The sequence below is a fragment of the Emydura macquarii genome, unplaced genomic scaffold, assembly GCF_026122565.2.
Source record: "Emydura macquarii macquarii isolate MOO-44397 ecotype Brisbane River unplaced genomic scaffold, CSIRO-AGI_Emac_v2 contig_2422, whole genome shotgun sequence".
NCBI lineage: Eukaryota > Metazoa > Chordata > Testudines > Chelidae > Emydura > Emydura macquarii.
In genome coordinates, this window is record NW_027132559.1 from 18,438,241 (window position 1) to 18,447,280 (window position 9,040).

Genomic DNA, 9,040 nt, shown 5'->3' on the forward strand with positions numbered 1-9,040 from the left:
CTTTATAGCCTCTTGAGACGGATTTTATCAAAAGCTTTTTGAAGGTCTAAATAAATTATATCCACTGTTTTTCCTTTATCCATTATTTTAACTTTGAAATAATTTTAACAACTTGGAGACTTGATTTGCCATCATAAAAGTTATTGTTGTTTGTCTCTATCCTAATACATTCATCTAGCTGCCTTAGAAAGGTATCATTTCTCCCAGTACTGAGGTAAGGCTCACCAATCTATATGATTCCAACAATTAACCTTGGCTCCTCTTTGAAAAGTGAGCACTATATTTTCACCTTCCTCTGAGTCCTTCTAAATTACATAGTATGGGGCCTGATCCAAAACCCATTTCCACTGTTTTAACTGGGCTCTGGATCAGGACTGTAATGAGAAATTTAGTTACTTCATTCTTTAGTTCTCTAAGAACTCTTTCATATCACCTGGTCCTGGTGATGTAACGCAATTTAATAGCGCTAATATTTGCATCACCTTTTTAAACACACACCTCTGACAGTGTCACACCTTCTTTACCTGTAAAAAGTAACCTCTGTGTAGATATTGCCACCCTCTCCCCTACTATTGACCGGTGTGAAGATCAGTGCAAAGAAATCATTTGGCTTTTTTTCAGTTTGTTTTTCCTCTTTAACTGTAAATGGAGGTTTTGAAGAACTTCACAATATTTAATATTTTAAAATGCACTTGTTCTTTTTGCATTCTTTAAATATGCACAAAATAAAACATTGCAAACTTTTGCCGTGGAATTTAGTATAGCTGCACAATGGGATTGAGGGGTTTTAATGCCGGGGAAAATTAAATTTCCCATAGTTAAAGACATTCCTGCTGGTAGGTTTTTTTTAATGCTCATGTGGTTTCAAATGGTATAATTTGAGCTTAACCAAACAATGTTCTGGCTTCAGAAGCTAATAGTTTCAAAAGCTTTCCACCCATTGTCCGGGGGGGCTGCAGAATGGCAAGACCACTGTATATAGCTGTCATGCTTGCAGGCAGGGGCATGCACGAAGGAGGCAAGCAGGGACACAGGTCCCCCCAATAATTGGCAGGGGCACAGAACTCCTCTAGCTCTGGGACCATGACAGGGAAAGCCAGATCCTCCGGTTGTGGGGCCACAGCAGAGCACAGAATATGCCCCTCCAAAAGGGGTCACATTTTTATTCCTGTGCAACCCACTGCCTGCAAGGAGTAGTGGCTGGACACATACCAAGAAACCATTCACCAGATCAGCAATTGGTTGGGGTGGAGAGACCATGTTGACCTGATTATATATGGGCTGCATGTGAGTGAAACCTGTAACCAATGACCTTTATCTCTGCTTGCTCACATATTGGACCAGTGGCAGGATGTGGTAGGCTTCCTTTGCTTACTTTGATCCTGTGTTATCTTGTCAGTCACAATATGCCTGTTACAGAAAGGAAGGGGTTAAAGAGCAAATTCGGGTCCGGGTGACCCTATCTGATCACACCTGCAAAGCGTGCACAGGCTGGAGGAGGAGCTGAAAAGGGGAGCAGACAGAGTAGTTCACTAATGGTAGAGTGGAGGTGGGCTGACTTGCACTCTGAGCTCCTGGGAAGGAGCCTCACAGGAGCTCTTGTTGCCTGAAGCCGGCCAGAAGTGACTTTGCCAAGCCAACAAAGAAGGGCCCTGTGGCTCTCTAGAGGTCAGAAGCTTTCTCTTTGTGTTCTACTCTGTAAGATCTTTACCCACTGGAAAGAAAGCAGGCTGATAGGAAGTGATCCAGAGAGGCAGCTGCATTGCACTCTAGGGTGTGGGACTTATCTGCTTACAACTGGGCCTTGGATTGGAACCCAGTGGAGAAGTGGCCCTAGGTTCCCCACCAACCCCTAAAAACTAGAGAAGCCTATCCCTAGTGTGGGGAATCTAGTTGTGGGAAGGCCCTGAAGCTAGAAGATCGCAGATCCTAAGACCCTCACCCAAGGGGAAGCCCAGGGTCCCTTGCCTAGCCCAGAAGGCTACCCCATTGTTGGGCTTTTAACATATACCCTGAAAGGATTGGATTTGAACATGGGACCTGACAGGAGGGACAGAAATTTGCAGGGCTATTAAAAGGGGAGTGCCAGGGAAATCTCTGTCATGCCCCAGCCTGATCCCTGGACAGTGCCAACAGTGAGAATACCCTTCACAGTGCCACATATACCTTTGCTCACCTCCCCACCAATAAATGTCTTTATATACAAGTGGAGGTGTTCACAGCTCTGCTATTGTTACAGCTTTCCTCCAAAGAGGGACTGAGAGGCCCATCTCTCAGCAGCCCATATTGCTACATGAATAGCATCTGCAGAGTAAAGTATGGATGGAGGTGTGCCTGCACAATGGCCTGGTTTTGTATGGTATTGGGTTAGGGAATGACTTGCCTGAATTATCACCTATGGGAGGTCCAGCTTCCAGTACCTGAGAGATGGGTTCTCCTGGAGGGCTGGGGACACAAGAAGAACTGGTGAAGTTTCAGCTGATAACTGTTCTGATCAATTAGCATTAGGTGACTGATCCAATGTTCATTGATGTCAAAGGGTGATTTTTTCCCCCCATTAACTTCAGTGGGGTTTGGACCAGATTCTAAGGCCCAGATCTTCAAAGGTATTTAGGCTCATAACTTCCATTGATATTAATGAAATACTCTTGAATATCTGGGCTTAACTAACTGCCTGGAATTGTAACGCTATTGTGAATAAAACAGGTGCCTCGCCGCCCTCCTAGTTGCTGTAATTTGCCTTTGGCAACAAATTTTGTCTTGGCTAAATGACCTGTTCTCTGCAGTCAGGGTTGAAGCATCAAGGAAGATTTGTAATTTTTCCATCCAATGAGGTCTCCTGCCAGGAGTTAAAATGGGAAATATGCCACGTTAGCACACTTCTGAATCTGTTTAAAACTCAGCCCCTGAAGCTAATGGCAGACTTACAGAAGTAGGTGAGGATTCTACAGAACTCTGTCCATCTAGCTTGATCTTTCCACCAATGAAAAACTGACTGCAGCTCTACAGAAATGCAACAAGGTTCAGGCTGGACTGAAAGTGTTTCCCGTCAGAGCACTCCACTCATTTACTTTAGCTATGGACAACCTTTCTACTCTATTCTAGTTAAGTTCTTACTCTGCTGCCAGAGTGGTTGGGTCCAACTGTGGGGGCAGTGGAAAAGTGTATGATCTTTTATTCAGGTGTAGCTGGAGGTGGCCATGGAGGCTCCGTTTCCCAATAATGTTGCCTGGTGTAAAGGGAGTATAAATGGTCTGGCTTGGGGAAAGGAGGGAAATATAAGTCAGAAAGTATCCTTTATATTTTAAAAAAAATGGTGAGCTGGTGTGGGTGGAGGAAGGAGTGTCTAAGTAGTGGTGTAGCTACATTCCCATCACAGCAGTCATCAGCAAAGGCATGAATTCCACACACCCAACCAGCCCGTAAAAACCAAAATTAACCAACAAAAATCAGGGAACCAGCGAAGACTGATCCAGTGCAAATACCAGCCCAGTTACTACATACTAAACCGTGACTATCACTGAAGTTCACCATTTACCAGCAAGGATTAAAGACTTTGTGTGTGCATGAGTCTGGAACAAATGCCAGGTACACAGCCTTCAGCTGCTTCCTTATAGGGACTGGCTGGGCACAACAATTCAATATCCCAGCAGTTCTCCAGGAGTGAGGGTAAACGTAGGAGGTCTCCTAGCTGAACAAAGTCCTAATGCACTGGACAAAACAAAAGGCATCAGCTGAATGGCAAATCAGGAGTAGATGCAAGATGCATGAGCAGCCCTCAAAAAACACAACATGCATTAGAGGCAATGACAGTTTGCAGTATTGCAGTATTGCCAACCCCGTGCATATAAAAATCTTGCCTTAGACCCCAAATCATGAGATGACTTAAATAACAGGATTTAAAAAATAATAACCTTGGGAGAAGGGAGGTATTTTTCTTCTCAGTTTTGAGGTTTCAGGGTGCACTCGGTTCATGTTTTCAGGCTCTTCTCTTCAACCATGGGGGTTTAAAATGCCTTTTAAAATGAAAGCTGAGACTCCCACAACATCACTCAACTCCAGAAGCTGGGGTCTGAAGAACATCACCTGTTACGATGTGCATGATAAAATCACAAGAGCTGGTATCTGTGACTTGTCCACAGCACCAAGGAAGACCAGGCATGCTATAATATTTCAACATTGCTTTCCATCTGCTGCCTTTACAGTTGCCCCCTTGGTGGTGTGTGAAAATGCCATCTTGTGGGTTTCATCAACCTGCTGTGAGTCTTCCCAGACAGTCTTGGTAGCTAACGACGCCTGCTGATTCGGGCCACTAATACACCACAGCAGCATCCCATTTCCAGTTTATATGCTCCAGAATGTCATTTTTTTTTATAGTGGGGGCTTGATTATCTGCTCTCACATATCAGTGTTAGTCATTAGTCCTTTAAAGGCAATAGGGTTACACTGGTGTCAGTGAAAGGAGAAAAAGATTCTGCATCTTAACTTACACTGCTTTTACATATCGTTTTCAGCAGTTGGCCTATAGTTACTATTCTTTAGACCACTGTGGATCAAATGTACCCTCGGTGTAACACCACTGATTTCACTGGGCATACAACTGGGATGAATATATCCCTGGTAGTCAGGAAACCACCTCAGTGGGTACCTTTTGAAGGACTACATGGTTCAAATACAAATGTTCCTTCCCCCTCTGCATTTTATTTTCATTTATTAATCAAAAGAAAAACCATCTATCCCATGCTTTAGGTGCCTTGTACAAAAAACTACGTAACAAAACAAATTCAGCACATTATCATATCCTGTGCCCCACCGACCCTAATTGGGCAAAATAACCCACACCCTCATCTCCTATCGTTTATTATTTGAATGTTGTTTATAGTAAGTATATTTCAAAGAACATAGCATTAACAGGTAGTTAGAACAGGCCCACCTCCTATTCTCAGCCTGCAAACGCACACTGGGCCTGTAGATCACAAAACCAGTACTGTTCTGCTGAGCAGGTGTAGAGAGCCCATGCAGGGATCTCACCTGCTGGCTCCAGGGAACTGGGATGCAAAGTAAGGGGTCTGTCTCCAGTAGCATGGAACTAGGGAGAAGGGTGTGGCTAGTTAGGGCCTCATCCAAAGCCCAGTGCGGTAAATGGAAACCATGACTGATTTCAGTGGACTGTGGATCAAGCCTTAAATCTGCAACAACCCAGACTGGCAAGCCAACTCATTTGCTAGTAGAGAAGAGGCTCAGTAGCTATGGAGTGTTTCTCCTAACTCTCCCCTAGCCTCTATGCAGATACAGCCAGAGCAAACAAGCTTGCATGGGGAGGGATGGACAATGTACTTCCCAATTAATAGAACTACACTCTGTTTCTGAATGGCTGCTGCACCACTCTTCTTGCCAATCTGGCTGTCTATGGTATTTACAGGGTGCCAGTCACTATAGCATCTGGGTGCCAGGTCTCAGTAAACATAGGTCTCTATAAACGTTTATGAAAATGCTAAACTTTCATATACCCTGATGTATTCTGCCTTAAATGAAATGGAAAAAAGAGAGTAAATTTCATCTAGGTTCCTAAAATGTGGTCAAATATTAAAATCCAGGAATATCTGGGCAGAGGTGAAATACTGATGAGGGGGAGGATAAATGTTAAACATTAGCATCTGGTGAATGAAACTACTACCAGATTGACAAACCAGAAATCTTAAATTACCTATCATTTTTTAAAAGGAAAATTAACTATTTTTAAAGTTTCAGGATCATCTCAACTTGCATCAGAAACAGTGGGATTGTGTCTCCTTTCTAAGTTAGAATTGTAGTTAAAGTAATTGTTTGAAGCATGCCATTGTCTGTGGGAAGCAGCAACTGGTGGTTCTCAGAGATGGCCCTCCAGTGGCCTGGATATTACACATGGATTAGATCTGCTCATCCCACCACATGGTAACCACTTGGGATTTGCAATTTCTTCATCAAACACAACAAAGCAGAGTGTCTCCTGGGCTGATCCAGCTTCCCTAAACTGAGCAGACAACTACACTTAACATTATGAAAATGAAATAGTATTATTTATTTGTATTGTGGTTATGCCTATGAGCCCGTCAAGGACCAGGACCCCTGTCCATTCACAGAAGAAAAAGACAGTCCTGCTCCCAAAGATCTTACAGGTACATTTTCCATTTCTTGTTTCTTTTAAGGGGATTTATATTGCATTTTATTTGGGATTCCTTCCTTAGGAATTGGCTCTTATTGCTTCCTGCTTTCCAGAGGTAATGTCTGGACCATATATGTGAAAATTAATTAAAAAATGTAATTAACTTTTGTTTTTCATAATGGAGACATGCACTGGTCTGAACAGACCCTCTATATATATCAAAACATACTTGATAAAAAATTAAATCCTATCATCTACAATGGGGTTATTAACTCTCCTACCCGATTTATGTAGTTTCAGCTTTCGAAGTCATTTCTTGGGGTCACAGAACAGTTCTGCAGCCCTCCAGCAGAGGGGGTCTGAAATTGAAGGGGGGAACAATTGCAGGCTGTCTCCACTGTGGAGGAATCAGCAGGTCTAATCTATGAGTAAGGATCAGACCGGCAGAAATTAATTTTCTTTTTCATTCATCTCCTTCCCCTTCATTTGATCATTTCTGGCCATGCCACTGGCCCCCTACTGCCCACATGGAAATCTCACAGCTTTCTCCTCCTTTTGAACGAGAAAACTGGGGACAAATGAGGTGATTTGCATGCGGGGAAGGAGAATGTGGGCTGCTGTGGCAGATGATCTGGATGCTTGCCTCCACAGCTAAAGACAAGCTGAAACTTCCCCAGCTAAGGTTGTAAGGCAAAGACAGTGTCCTTTTTTTTTTTACTGGTATGAAATATTAGGCAAATTTCATTGTTCTTGAAACAACATGGGTGAGTAGCAGAGCCAGAGGCATCCATATTGTGGCATAAGTGCTCAGGGGGCATAACTTGCACTCCAGAGACATTCAGCAGGAATGCAACAGGAGTATAATTGGATATAGACTAGCTAGAGAGTAGGGGGAGTGAGTGAAGGAGGCCATGGCCAGGTGAAAAGAGATTAGGAAGATAGCTACATTCAGCAGTAGTGCAAATGGCTGGAAACATAACTGAGGGGGAGATGCAAGCTAAATAGCTCCACTATCTTGTATAAAACTCATCTGTAAACACAGCAGGGTGACTACACACCTTACCGTCTTCAGACGTACTGCAACAGTATGGATGAGATGTTATCCTTCCCAATTCTCAATGGTCACCAACAGTCTATTTTAGATCAGAAAGAAAGGTTACCAACAGGAGGAGGAGGAGGAAAAGGAGTATTCCTCGGGGAGGAAGAACAAATTTCTGACAGTGAGCCTGGAGGGAGGCCATAAAAAAGGGTAACATGCAAAGTTCTCAGACAATAAGCCGTGATGAATCACTTCACTGCTCACACACCTCTCCTACTACTCAAGTTTCCTAAGCCACCAGGACACTGCCGTGAGTGTAGATGCTTTGCACAAGTGCATTTTTCTTTCTCTTGGTCGTCTAACTTACACTTGGGAGTGTAACGTGCACCCAGCACGCCATGCTTTTTTCTGTCTTTGGCCCCCTTAGTAACACACAAGTCTGACAAAAAAGAAAAATTTTAAGATCTCATTGAGTAGGATACAGAAGTGATAATTGTGTTAGGGTTGGAAAGGCTTAAAATCAAAAGGCAGTCCCTTTCACTAACTGCAATTCAACTGGGTGTTTTTGAGAATCACTCTCTTTATATAACCATGGAAAGAGCAAGATAGATAGACACACATAGAGTCAGGATCTTAATTCAGACCACATAATTTAATTTAGAATTACATTATATCAAAGGGAAACTGGAAAAAAAAATCAAGAGGAATATGTAGAATGAAGTTCCTCTTCTTAATAGCTCTGGAAGGATTAAAGTGGTATACAGATTTATCAATCAGAAGAAGAAAATCAAAGGGTGAGGATAAAGTGAAAGCTAAGTGCCCAAGCTAGGGGAATACCTCCACAGCTTTCCTTTCATTATTATAAACTGGATGGTTTTGTGGTGACAGACCTATTAAGAAGAAAAACACCAATCCATATGTGTACCTGATTTTTCTGTGTCCACAGTTTCCTCTGATGAACTATACATCTGACTTTAATTTAGTAGTCTGAATTAACATACTGCCACTTTATCTCTGTGTTCCCTTATCTGGTGGAGATGATGTGATTCTTGAAAGCTTGTCCATTTAATGTTTATTTTTAGTTAATCCCATAAAAGGGATCACCTACAATATTTGTTCATTATTTCTGTCAAACAGTAGGGTAGAACAAAAGAAAAAGAGACAGACACCTGCATCCTCAGAGAGCTTTGTCTTGTCCGAGGTTATTGCTGTCCAGAAGGACAGATTTATACGTTGGCCACCTTCCTCCATGATATAACTGCAGTGACATGAATTCATTTACCCCGGGGATGTGTTTGTTCTGTGATTTTTGCCACGATGAACATGAGAACACTAAATCTTGGTAAGAATATCAGGAATTCTGAATATCCCTGCCTTTAAGACAAGACTGAAGATTAATATTTTAGACTGGAATTCAGTTTGTCTTTGTTTAGCTTTTGCTTTATTTTTTATTGTAGCGCTCTGGGACTGCAGCTATCATGGGCAAAATCATACTCTCATTTAAGTCCATAGATAGGTGTTCTGCCGTTGATTTCAGTGGCAGTGGGATCAGGCCCTATGTGTGCACAGCTATATAGCATTTTATTATTGTATTATATAGCCATTAAGAAGGTTTACCATCAACATATTATATTTGTAAGTTGATATTTCCTTAACTGCTGCTGGAGGCCATCATAACTTCAGTGCAGTAATGGCACTCTTTACAGGGATATTGTCAACTGTAATATGTCCCAAACTTATATATATATTTTTTTTGGGGGGAGTGGGGGGGACGACAAGCTTTTGTATGACCTAAAACAAATAGAAATGTTTACCCATTGTTTTTAAATGCCAGTTGTTTTCAAACCAATACACAT

General features: G+C 42.3%; 1 long non-coding RNA gene across 1 annotated transcript; it reads right to left on the reverse strand.

Annotated features, from left to right (window-relative positions):
- Positions 1–3,920: 3,920 nt before the first annotated feature.
- On the reverse strand, positions 3,921–7,262 carry LOC137162328 (uncharacterized). The gene is made up of 3 exons (XR_010922351.1): positions 7,204–7,262; positions 6,427–6,504; positions 3,921–4,086 (listed from the first exon to the last, which is right to left on the reverse strand). It is a non-coding gene; the product is annotated as an uncharacterized lncRNA (long non-coding RNA).
- Between the last annotated feature and the right edge of the window lie 1,778 nt (positions 7,263–9,040).